The sequence below is a fragment of the Prionailurus bengalensis genome, chromosome C2, assembly GCF_016509475.1.
Source record: "Prionailurus bengalensis isolate Pbe53 chromosome C2, Fcat_Pben_1.1_paternal_pri, whole genome shotgun sequence".
Lineage (NCBI taxonomy): Eukaryota > Metazoa > Chordata > Mammalia > Carnivora > Felidae > Prionailurus > Prionailurus bengalensis.
The window spans coordinates 124,699,531-124,712,470 of record NC_057350.1 but is presented as its reverse complement, the minus strand read 5'-3'; the positions used below and the strand labels follow the sequence as shown (position 1 = coordinate 124,712,470).

At 40.9% G+C, this 12,940-nt stretch overlaps 1 protein-coding gene across 2 annotated transcripts in view; it reads right to left on the bottom strand.

Moving 5' to 3' along the window:
- Positions 1-12,940, bottom strand: part of RBP2 (retinol binding protein 2) — a 68,024-nt gene that overhangs the window by 54,714 nt on the left and 370 nt on the right. The window contains exon 2 of one of the 2 annotated variants that reach the window (XM_043595278.1): positions 8,088-8,170. The exons of the other annotated variant lie outside the window; for it this stretch is intronic. The gene's annotated coding sequence lies outside the window, so the exon portion shown is untranslated. The remainder of the gene's footprint in view (positions 1-8,087; positions 8,171-12,940) is intronic. 2 annotated transcript variants of the gene reach the window in all.

Below are 12,940 nucleotides of genomic sequence, written 5' to 3'. Positions count from 1 at the left end.
CAACGTTTATTTATTTTTGGGACAGAGAGAGACAAAGCATGAACGGGGGAGGGGCAGAGAGAGAGGGAGACACAGAATCGGAAACAGGCTCCAGGCTCTGAGCCATCAGCCCAGAGCCTGACGCGGGGCTCGAACTCCCGGACCGCGAGATCGTGACCTGGCTGAAGTCGGACGCTTAATCGACTGCGCCACCCAGGCGCCCCCCTTAAGTTTTTTTTTTTAATTCCAGTTGGTTAACATACAGTGTAATTTTAGTTTTAGATGTACAATATAGTGAGTCAAAAATTCCATACATCAGTCAGTACTCATCATGATAAGTGTACTCATTAATCCCTGTGACTTCTCCTCTGGTAACCATCAGTTTGTTCTCTATAGTCAAGGACGTGTTTCTTGGCTTCTCTGTCTCTCTCTCTCTCTCTCTCTCTCTCTCTCTCTCTCATTTTCCCTTTGTTCATTTGTTTTGTTTCTTAAATCCCACATATGGTGTTTGTCTTTCTCTAACTTATTTGATTCAGCATCATATTCCCTAGCTCCATCCATATCATTGCAAATGGCGAGGTTTCATTTTTTTCTTAAAGCTGAATAATATTCCATGGTGTATCTATACCACCTTTTCTTTATCCAGTCATCTATCGAAGTGTACTTGGGCTGCTTCCACGGTTTGGCTATTGTAAATAATGCTGCTATAAACATAGGGGTGTGTACATTCCTTTGAATTAGTGTTTTTGTAATTTTGGGGTAAATACCCAGTAGTGCAATTGCTGGATCATAGGGTAGTTCTATTGTTAACTTTTTGAGGAACCCCCATACTGTCTTCCACAGTGGCCACACCAGTTTGCATTCCCACCAATAGTGCATGAGGGTCCCTTTTTCCCTACATCCTCACCAACACCTGTTGTTTCTTGTATTGATGATTCTAGGTGTGAAGTGATATTTCACTGTAATTTTGATTTTCATTTCCTGATGATAAGTGATGTTGAGCATCTTTTCATGTGTCGGTTGATCATCTGGATGTCTTCTTTGGAGAAATGCCTGTTTTTGTCTTCTGCCCATTTTTAAATTGGATTATTTGTTTTTTAGGTGTTGAGTTTTATAAGTTCTTTATGCATTTTGGATAAGAACACTTTATTGGATATGTCACTTGCAAATATCTTCTCCCAATCCATCAGTTGTCTTTTAGTTTTGTTGATTGTTTCTGACTAGGCTGTTTTCCAACTCTGTGAGATAGAAGTTAACTTGTAGAACTGATAATAATACAACTATTTCCAGTCTATAGCTATGCAAATGATGTCTAATCATGACAATGCCAGTAGATTTTGTTAGGTAGGGGGTATAAGTCTCTAAGTCAAATCCTCCTTGTAAGGATATTAATGTAATATCTTAGTGGCTCTTTCATTAATTAATAAATTAAATAAAATCTTTGCCAAGTATTTATTTCATATTTGCATGAAGCTCATGATTAGTCATCTTTAAAAATTGTCCTTTAACATTTTTATTGTCATTGTAATGAAATTTTGGGAAAGAGCAGTGATAAATTCATGTATTTAATCCACTTATTTATTTATTTACTTATTTAGTATTATTTTCTTAATGTTTATTTATTTTTGAGAGAGAGACAGACAGAGCATGAGCAGGGGAGGGCAGAGAGAGAGGGAGACACAGAATCCAAAGCAGGCTCCAGGCTCTGGGCTATTAGCACAGAGCCTGACATGGGGCTTGAACTCAGGAGTCATGAGATCATAACCTGAGCAAAGTGGGATGCTTAATTGACTGAGCCACCCAGGCACCCCTAATCCACATTTTTAAACTGAAAGTTCTGTGCAGAAATTTTAATTTATAGGTACTTCAAGTTATCAAACTTTTCCTTCATTGGCTCTAAGGCTTATGTCATAGAAAGGTCTTCCCCACCCCAAGATGAATTTTAAAAAGAAAAAGAAAACCTCATGTAATTACTTCTAGAACCTTTACGCTTTCATTTTTAAGCCTATAAACTTTTTGATTTAGCTTAATTATTTTCACAAATGTGTCATTGATTGTCCCAACACCATTTCAAATAGTTTCCCCACTAATTTAAAATTCCATTTTGCTATGAAAATGTGAAAATGAGGGGTCCTGTGTGGCTCAGTTGGTTAAATGTCAGACTCTTGATTTCAGCTCAGGTCATGATCTCATGGTTCGTGAGTTTGAGCTCCACATCCGCTTCTGCGCTGACAACGTGGAACCTGTTTGGGATTCTCTCTCTCTCCGTCTCTCTCTCTGCCCCTCCCCAGCTTGTGTGCTTGCACACACTCTCTCTCTAAATAAATAAACATAAAAAAAGAAGGAAAGCGGGAAAATGTTCACATTCAATGTACATATTAACTTAGGAAGAATGGACATCTTTATAATGTTGAGTTCTCCTATACAAGAACAGGGTAGAGGTTTCCATTAATCCAAATATTATCTTATGTTAAGACTAAGTTTAAAGTTTTTGTCTATATAACCTTCATATTTTTGTTAGTTATTTCTAAATATTTTGTCTGTCATGGTTATTAGAAATAGAATATTTTCTCACATTATATTTTCTAGTTGTTGTTTGTATATAAGAAAGCTACTGACTTGGGCATCAATTTTGTGCCTAGTTACGTTTTTGAATTCTCTTATTATCTGTAAAGTTTTTTACTTGATTTACTTATATTCTTGTATTTTCAAGTATACAATCATATCATCTACAAATAATGTTAGTTTTGCTTCCTTGTTTCCAATTTTTATTCTTTTATTTATTTTATTATTTTATTATTTGTGCTTTTGGATCGTTGGCAATGGCTAATCCTCACAGAAAAATATTAGTGGTTATCTATGTCTTATTCTTGATTTTAGTAGAAATATTTTTAATGTCTTGTCAATAACTGATTAGTTTTTAGTCTAATATGTCTTGTTAAGAAGTCAGCCACCCAAGTCTATTTTGCTGAACCTTTATTTATTTATTTTATTTTTTTACATTTATTTATTTTTGAGAGACAGAGACAGAGAACAAGTTGGGGAAGGGCAGAGAGAGAGGGAGACACAGAATCCGAAGCAGGCTCCAGGCTCTGAGGTGTCAGCACAGAGCCCAAGGCAGGGCTCGAATCCACAAACAGTGAGATCATGACCTGAGCTGAAGTCAGATGCTTAACCAACTGAGCCACCCAGGTGCCCCTACTGAGCCTTTATTTTTAAGTTAGCATCAGAAATGTAGGACACAATGAAATATATAACATCATTTGCATAAATTAAGAATATAGTGCTGGAAAACAATGCACATGTTGCAAAAATATGTTAACACTAAACTTATTAAAATGGTCGCTTATGGAGGAAAGGGAATGAGAATACAAAGATAGAAACGAAAAATATATTCATCCCAAAAACCTAACCTGATGAAACCTTGCAAGAAAAAAAGTACAAGTTTTGTTCCTTTTAGTATTTAATAAAATTTGCCTGTGAAATCCTCTGGGCCTACTGCTTTTATGAGAAAGGGTGGTTCTTTGACAGCTTACTTAATTTCAATAAAAGTCATTGATCTCTCTAGATTTCAGTCTGTTCTGCGATAAGTTTTGCTTTTTTACATTTTACTTAAAAATCTTTCATTTCTTGAAGAAATAACCATACTTTTATTTCCTCTGTGTCACTAGTTATTTCCTCATTCTAATTTTAATTTTATATACTTATGAATTCTTCTTGATTTCATTAGCTGGTGGTTTTTCTATTTTATTTCTAAAGATCCAACACTTTTGGGGCGCCTGGGTGGCGCAGTCAGTTAAGTGTCCGACTTCAGCCAGGTCACGATCTCGCGGTCCGGGAGTTCCAGCCCCGCAACAGGCTCTGGGCTGATGGCTCAGAGCCTGGAGCCTGTTTCCGATTCTGTGTCTCCCTCTCTCTCTGCCCCTTCCCCGTTCATGCTCTGTCTCTCTCTGTCCCAAAAATAAATAAACGTTGAAAAAAAAAATTTAAAGCTCCAACACTTTTAATTATTTATTTAATACTTATTAATTTATTATTGAAGTGGGGAGGGTCAGGGGAAGAAGGAGAGAGAGAATCCCAAGCAGGCTCCACACTCTGCTCAGGGGCCAACTATCATGAGATCATGAACTGAGCTGAAATCAAGAGTCACAGGCTCAGCTAACTCAGCTAGCTATCCATGTGCCCTACAACCCTTTATTTATTAAAAAAATTTTTTTAATGTTTATTTATTTTTGAGAGAGAGACAGAGTGCGAGTGGGGGAGGGGCAGAGAGCGAGGGAGACACAGAATCGGAAACAGGCTCCAGGCTCTGAACTGTCAGCACAGAGCCCCACACGAGGCTTGAACCCACGAACCCCGAGATAATGATCTGAGCTGAAGTCGGATACTTAAGCAACTGAGCCACCCAGGTGCCCCTCCAACCCTTTATTTTTAAAGATTTGTTCTATTTGCCTATTTTCAATGGCAAAAATTTCTGTTTTTGCTTTGTCAGTTCCTTCTTCCTATTATTTTATACTAATTTTGCTATTCTTTTTCTAACACTTAAATTCCTAATTGCTTCCAAACCTTGTTCAATAATAGTAATTATAATTTATATATTAATTATATTAATTTATTAATTACCTAAGGATATGAGCATTTTCTTATATTTTATTTAAAATTTTTTTTTCAACGTTTTATTTATTTTTGGGACAGAGAGAGACAGAGCATGAACGGGGGAGGGGCAGAGAGAGAGGGAGACACAGAATCGGAAACAGGCTCCAGGCTCTGAGCCATCAGCCCAGAGCCCGACGCGGGGCTCGAACTCCCAGACCGTGAGATGGTGACCTGGCTGAAGTCGGACGCTTAACCGACTGCACCACCCAGGCGCCCCGAATTTTCTTATATTTTAAATCATATCCCTTAGGGTTTTGTATGTAGTGTTATTAAAAATATTTTTTCTAATTGTGATATAATTATAGACTCATGAGTTGCAAAAATAGTACAGAGAGGTCCTGAGTACCCGTCACCTAGCTTTTCCCACTGGTGACATCTCCTACAACTATAGAGCATTATCAAAATGGGAAATTTGTTGTCACAATACATACGATTGACTACAAATTTTATTCGGATTTCACCCTCTCGTTTTGTATGTCTGTGTGTATACTTCCGTGATATTTAATCACATGTATAGATTCATACAACCATTATAACAGTCAAGTTATGGACTGTTCTATCTCCACAAAAATACTCTCTTATGTTGTCCCTTTATAGCCACATCCTCCTGCCCTTTCCTAACCCCTAGCAACCACTGATGTGTCCCCCGTCTTAACAATTTTGTCATTTAGATAATGCCATATAAATGGAACCATATAATATGCAACTTTTGAGACTGGGCTTTTTCACTTTGCTTAATGCGCTAAGATCCATCCAATTATTTTAAATATGAACAGTTTTTTTGCTTTTGTTGCTGACTAGCATTCCGTTAACCCTTCATCTGTTGAAGGTCATTGGGATTTTTTTTAGTCTTTGGCTATTATAAATAAGCAGCTATGAACATTCACGTACAGGTTTTTGTGTGACTATAATGTTCCATTTCTCTGGGAAAAACACCCAGGAGGGTGATTACTGGTTGTATGACAAGTGTATGTTTAATTTTTTAAGAAACTGCCAGACTAATTTCCAGAGTGGCTCTACCATTTTATATTTCCACCAAAAATGTACAAGTGATCTAGTATCTCTGGAGGGTTGCCCATACTTGGCATTATCAGATTTTTAATTTTAGCCATTCTAACAAGTATAATAGCATACTTTTTGAACAGATACTACTATGATTAAAATTGCATTTTCCCAGTGGCTAGTGATCCTGAACATCTTTTAATGTGTTTGCCACCCTTATGTCATCATTTGTAAAGTGTCTATTCAAGTTGTTCACTCATTTTCTAGATAAGACTGTTGTCTTACCATTGAATGTAGAAAGTCCTTTCCATATTTTGTATATGAGTCCCTTGCTGGGATATAGGATTTGCAAATGTTTTCTACATTTATATTATCATCATTGTCTAACCATTTTGCCACTTCAGTTTTGATTTACTGTTTGCTCAAGAAATATTTTTAAGAGAGTTCATGCACCACAAAAAGAATGGAATTTATAATGATACAATGTCAGTCAGGAGAGCAGTCATGCGGTCATCCGGGACTGATAGGGAAGGTGTCTTGCTTCAATAGGGCCTTTAGCTGAGTCTTCAAGAATAGGTAGGGCTTGGGGGAAAATAATCTGTAGTGATTGCAGCAACCTTGAGGGTTATCAATTAGGGGCTATAAAATGGTGAGAGGCCCAAAGTACACAATAGCAGAAATTTTCTGAAGACATACTCGGGCATTATCTTGATATCCTAGATTAGGTGTTGCAATGGCCACCTCATCTGAGGAGCAGCACCCTCTCAGAGGTGGCCTCTTCTGTAGGCCAAAGGTCTCTTACCCATTGCTGCGTGGCAGGAAGATTTCTTTACGCTGGTTGGAGGTCTCCTTTGAAGGGCCATAAATGAAAGCATGGTCAGGGCTGGGCTGATAACCATGGTGTGTGAAGTTCAGAGTAGTAATTACCTTACTTGCACAGCCCAGTAACTCAGAGAACATAGTGCGAAGTGAGGAGGGAAAGGAGAATGGCATGAGACCAGGTCCTACTCGGCTGGAGAAAGTCTGATAGAGGCCACATGGCCATCAAAGAAGAACGAGCTCCTGGAATGTGCAACCTGACTTGACCTCTCACTTCCAACATCACAACAGCACCAAACCAATCGAAATTGAGCAGAATTAGTTAGGTAATAGTCAGTCAAGAAGGCTTTTTGGAGGATGGACTTGGAGAGTTCATAAGAATTTGGTAGAAAGGGAAGAACTAGGAACTTTTTTTTTTTTTCAGTGAGAACAGGGAGAACAATAGTGTAGTGCAGTGTAGTCACTGTTGACTTCAGGAGACAAGCCTGGCTCAACCAAAAAGGGTGTGTTCAGGACTTCAGGGGAGTGGGGAACTTCTTAAGGAGGACTTGAACACCAAAATGAGGAGGGCAGATGCCACAGGACAGGAATGAAGGTACTCCTCATGGGCTCAGGAAGTTCCCCACATTCTCCCCCACCACTTGTCATGGTGTCTGAGATGTCAAGGAGGGCCTAGGGTGACTTCTTCAGGTTAAGGCATTGTTGCCTCCAGATTCTTCATTTAGGGGTGAACAGTCTGAAGATATTTCTTCCCTCTGGTATTCCTCCCATACAATGGACCAGCCTAAGTTGCTTCACCTGGTGCTGCATCTCTTTGCCTACTAGAAAACTCCCCTCTTATCTCTCCAAATATCCAGCCAGCTTGCTCAGTCCACACTTGCCAGGGGGTCTTTCTCAAGTCCTGCCCTGCACACTGTTCTCAATATGCCAACAAGCTCTTATAGCACTGGACGTCTGAGGCACTCATTTGGCCCCTGGCCCCGGTGTAACACTTACGTGTGAATGGCCCAGCCATGGCCCTGGCCCTGCTCAGGTGATCAGTAGACATTTATGAAGCAATGAAAGACAATAAGGGCACGTCTTAATCCAGTAAGGCCATTTTAAATCTGTTATCTGATATTGTCTCACCTATTAATAGTTAATATCATTATCATGGGTAGGTTTGTTTTTGTTTTTGCTTAAAACAACAGAAATTTATTCTCCCACTTCAGGCAGCCAGGATTCCAAAATCCAGATATTGACAGGGTGGGTTCCTTCTGGAGGCTTGAGCAAGAATCTGTTCAGTTCCTCTCTCTTAGATTCTAGTAGTTACTGGCAATTCTTGACATTTTTTTTGGCTTATAAATACAACAGTCCAAATTTTGCCTCCATATTCAAACCACCTTCTTTTGTGTGTGCCCTTTTCCATCTCCTATAAGGACAGTCTCGTCGGATTTACTACGATCTTAATCTTGATTCTACCTTAATCACATCTCCATGGGACTTAAGTAATTTAAATTAATAACAGAGCCACCCTCTTTTTCTATCTTCTAATTCACGACCCCGCTAAGGTTCAAAAAGACAATCTGATGCTCATTAGCTATTTCCTCCCTATCTTCTAGCTCGTTGGCATCTAGACTCTGAACAGTTACCTCATGGAAGGGTCACAGTCTTTGGCATCTCAAAGACCCAGGTGCCAATCTCAGTGCTTCCTCTTGGTTCTGCTTTTAAAGGCCTACAGAGAAGAAAGGAGGTCTTGCCATGGGCTGATACATCATACTCATGGGGCACAGCAATTCTTCATGGTTCCCCACTGAGATACTGGCAGTCTGCACAGGGGCCACCTTGATTATGTGTCTGAGAGCTCCCTTATTGGTTATTTACTGCTGGGTAACAAATTACTCCTTAACTTAGTGGCTTTAAGCAACATAAACTTCTATTGTCTCATAGTTTCTATGGGTCAGGAGTTTGAGATGGCCTAGTTGGACTGAAGGACCTGCTTTCAAAGGTGGCTCACTGGCTGCTGGTGGGAGGCTTCAGTTGCTTTCCATGTGGGCCTCTCCACAGGGCTACTCAAGTGTCCTTGTGACATAGCGCCTGGTTCCCCTCAGATCAAGTAGTCTGAGAGAGAAACCAAGGAGGCAGTTGTACGTACCCTTGTATGACCTACCTTCAGAAGTCACATACCCTCACTTCTGCTACCAGTCCACATTCAAGGGGAGGGAAATTAGGCTTTGAAAGGCAGACATATCAAAGGATTTGCCAGAGGATTTAAAAACCACCACAGCTCTCTTTTCTACTAGGTCTCCACCCTTCTTCTCTGTCTTCATCTACGTGGTCTTATTACTACTCTTGTTCCCCTAACCCCTCACCCTTACTCCCAGAGTCCAGGATCTCTGCCAGAGTGGGATGTGTGTGTGTGTGTGTGTGTGTGTGTGTGTGTGTGTGTGTGTCTCATACTAGTTAGGGAAAACAAAGGATTTAATTGGCTGATAAGTAAAAAGCCCAGGGTTAGGACTGACGTCAGGCAGGGCTGGATGCTGACATGCGAATGATGGAGCATCTCTTCATCTCTTGCCTCTGCTTTCTTCCATGAGCCTTCATTTCAGTAAGACTCCCTCCATGTGATGGCTTTCAGCAGCTCCAGGCTGACATTCTACCCCTTTAGTATTCCCAAAGGATAGACAGCATCTCTTTCCAGTATCTTAAATGAAAACCCCAAGATTATGTATTTGTGTCAGGTCTAGCGACTTTGAGTGTGATTGGCCAGGCCTGTGTTGTATGGCAACCCTGGAACTGACTGGGGACAAGGGAAGCAAGAACTGTCCAAAGTACATGGACTGAGTGTTATTATCAGAAGAAAGGGGACCAGACTTGGAACAAGTACACTGGCAGCAATCTGCGACACTGATGGTGAGCACTGAAGGAGACAAAGTATATAAACTGTCTGGTGCTTGATGGAATTTTTTTCTGGATTCTTCTATTTTCCACTTTCTCTGTATTTAATCATCTGATAAGTCCCACAGATTTTCCTTTAGCACTGCTGGTTGCCACGGCCCCTCCTCCTCCAAAGCACTGCCTTGCTATGGCCTCTCACTGCTGCTCTCCTGGACTAGGCTGGAGACACCCCTCCAACTCTCTCAGAGCACAGAACCTGAATCTGGCTCTGGAAGATCCATCATCTGCACACACTTTCCAATATCCCCTTGGCTACGGAAGAACACGCGGATAGTTTGTAGCAGAGGAAGATGGCTGCTGGTGGGTGGTAGAACTAGGTAGATGGGATGGAGCGGAGATGCACGGTAGCTATGGAACTGGCTCCCACGGTTCCCGGTGCAGCCCTGGAAACCAGAGCATCTAAGAGCTGTGGGAGACCAGATGGCCAGAGTGTACTAGAGCTTCTCAGCCTCCACATTCAAGCAGCCCCATCCTCCATTTTCCCCAGAGGGGAAACGATGGTTTTCCATTCTTTGATCTAAAATGGAAAGTGCCTGGCTAACCTTGCCAGGGGGCTCCTCAAGATGTCAACTCTGTAAGAGTAGTCATAGTTAAGCCAGATGGAGTTTGATTTTGTGCAGGATTGTTTGTTTAAATTTTTATACTAGTTTTTTTTTTGTTAAAGTTTTCAATCATGGACTATTTCAAGTATCTACAGAAGCAGAAAGGATAGCTGAAGAAATTCCATATGCCCATCACCCAGCTTCAGCATTTATCAGGTTGTGGCTAGTCTTATTTTGTCTCCATTCCTACTATTCCTCACCTTTCCAATTATCTTGAAGCTAAACCCAGATATTATGCCCTTTCTCCATAAATATTTCAGTGTGTATCTTTAAAAGACAAGAACTCTTAAAATACATTACCATAATGCCATAATACTAAAAGTTTAATAGCATTTCTGGCAATATCACATGTCGTCAGTGTGCAAATTTCCCTAGTTATCTCTAGTTATCTCTAGTTTCTGTTTGTTCTAGAGTATTTTGTTTTCACAATTTATTTATTTGAATTAGGATTCAAATAAAGGCCATATAGTATAATTAGCTGATATGTCTCCTGAGTTTATTTTAGACTATATGTTCCCTCTGTATGCCTTTTTTGTTCCTTGCAGTTTATTTGCTGAGGAAACCAGGTTGTTTGTCCTCCAGTTTCTTATGGTCTGGGTTTTGCTGATCACACCCCTCAAATGTCTAACATGTCCCGCCGCCCCTACATTTCCTGTAAATATGTAGTTGGATCCAGAGACTTGACCAGATTCTATGTGGAACTTTTGGTGAGGCCACTTGGTAGGTGGATTGTGTAAGAAGCACAGAGACGTTGTTGCCTCTCTGTTTTGTGTCCACTACTTAGTACCTGTGACACCGGACCCTGGAAACCGGAAGTCTGCCACTGGTGTCACCCCAAGCCAATTCCTCTACTGGTCCCATTTCAAAAAACGGAATTTGCATTATCCATCTTTCTCACCTAGTTCCCTTTCCAGATCTCTTTACTTGGTGTGACTGAGGGAATCTTGGTCTCATACCTGGAACCTGCATGCAAAGGAGGCTGGGGAAGCTATTTCTTTCTTTGATGAATACCTGAGAGAGATGGAATCCCCAAAGAAGGGATTCCCTAAATATGGGAGACTTGTTCAGAAGATGGCAAACCACAGATATGATGAATGTGCACGAGGGCATCTAAGACCATGGTAAGACTGAGAGCTAAGCGGTAGGAGTTCAAACAGGACCTCCACTGGGGTATGTGGTTTTGGGGGAAGGGACCCATTGGGCTTAGACCTCGTATTCATGAAGGGCTTTTCAACTTTTGACATTATTGCCAAGTGGTTACAGAGAGACAGTAATGGGACAGAATAGAGTTCCTTCTCTACCTTTATTTTTTATTTTTTTTTAAATATGAAATTTATTGTTAAATTGCTTTCCATACAACACCCAGTGCTCATCCCAACAGGTGCCCTCCTCAATATCCATCTACCTTTAAACCTGTACACCATGCTTGGACCAGACTACCCCAGGTACACTCTGAATTCAGAAATTTTGTAAATGCTAAAATTATCCTGGAACTAGCACTACATAAGTATACTGTATTTTTGTGTACTAACCTATTTGTTACCTGCAGCCATTTAAAACAAACCACAACTTTTGTTAATTCAGATCTGGTATTTCTTTGTTAGAGGCATCTTAAGAAATGGCCAGGATCATCTTAAAGAAGATCAGTACTCAAAGGGGATTTTGTGGGTTGTGGAGGGGGGAGAGGAGGGTCCCAAACTTTATCTCTGAACGATTGGTAGGGTTTTGATTATTGTAAGAGAATGGGGCATATCATCATGGGTGTGTCCCTCCTGGAGTGAATCAAGTCCCTTTTCCCAGAGGGACACTTATCCCTTTCCTTGTCCCCACTATCCCTGAGAGGAAAGCCACTTCTGTGACTTGGGTGATTAGCATGTCCCTACCACCTACCCTAACTCAGTCCTGCAGGTCCCCAGCTCAGGGTGGGGTGTGGGGATGGGGCCGCACTGGTGAAATCCCTGGGAACTGAGATTAGGAAAGACTCAGCTCTGCAGATGGAGGCAGGCTGGGGGGACTATTCCTGTCAGCGTTGGCGTGGGTAAGGGACATGTGGGGGAATTAAGCAGAGTTTAATTGCAGGGCAGTGTTGAGCTGTTTCATTTGCACCTGAAAAGAACAATAATGCTGTCCTAATTAATTGAGACAGAAGTTCTAAATCAGGGCTTCCAGAGAGGTCCTTGGGGTCCACCTTGTCAGGATGTTCATGCAGGAGGGTTTTGGAGGCTGCCCAAAGAATGACATTTCAGGGGCTTTGGGGGTTTAGGGTCTGAAGTCCATCCACCTGCCAGCCCTAGGATGACAGGTCACTGTGTCTGTGCATTGCAGACTCTGGGTTCTCAATCAGTATCATGTGTGTGAGAGAGAGAGGGACAGAGAGACAAAGAGAACCTGTACTTGGGTTTGCACCCCCAAAACATCAGAGAGGCTCTGCTCTACCTCCTCCTTCTGCCACTGAGAGGTCTGGGGCTTCCTGCCCTAGCTGAGCCACGCTTCCGGATTTCTGTTAAATGGTTCCCTGTGTCCCCTGAACTTCAGCTCCTTCTGTTTTTCTGTCACCCACACTGTGTCAGCAATGAAGTCATGTTGATTCCACTCCTCGGATGCCAATCAGATCTCTGTTTTTGTTTTTGTTTGTTTAACCCACATATAAATTGGCTTGTTATATGCCAGGCATTGTTCAAATCTCTTTGTAAAAATAATATATACAGTAATCCTCCTTACCCGTGGAGGATATGTTCCAAGACCCCAAGTGGATGCCTGAAACCACAGATAGTACTGAACCCTATATATATATATAATGCATTTTCCTAGACGTACAATACCTAGGACAAAGTTTAATTTATAAATTGGGCATAGGACGACATTAACAATAAATAATAAAATAGAACAATTTATAGCAACATACTGTAATAAAAGTTATGTGAATGTGATCTCTCCAAATATTG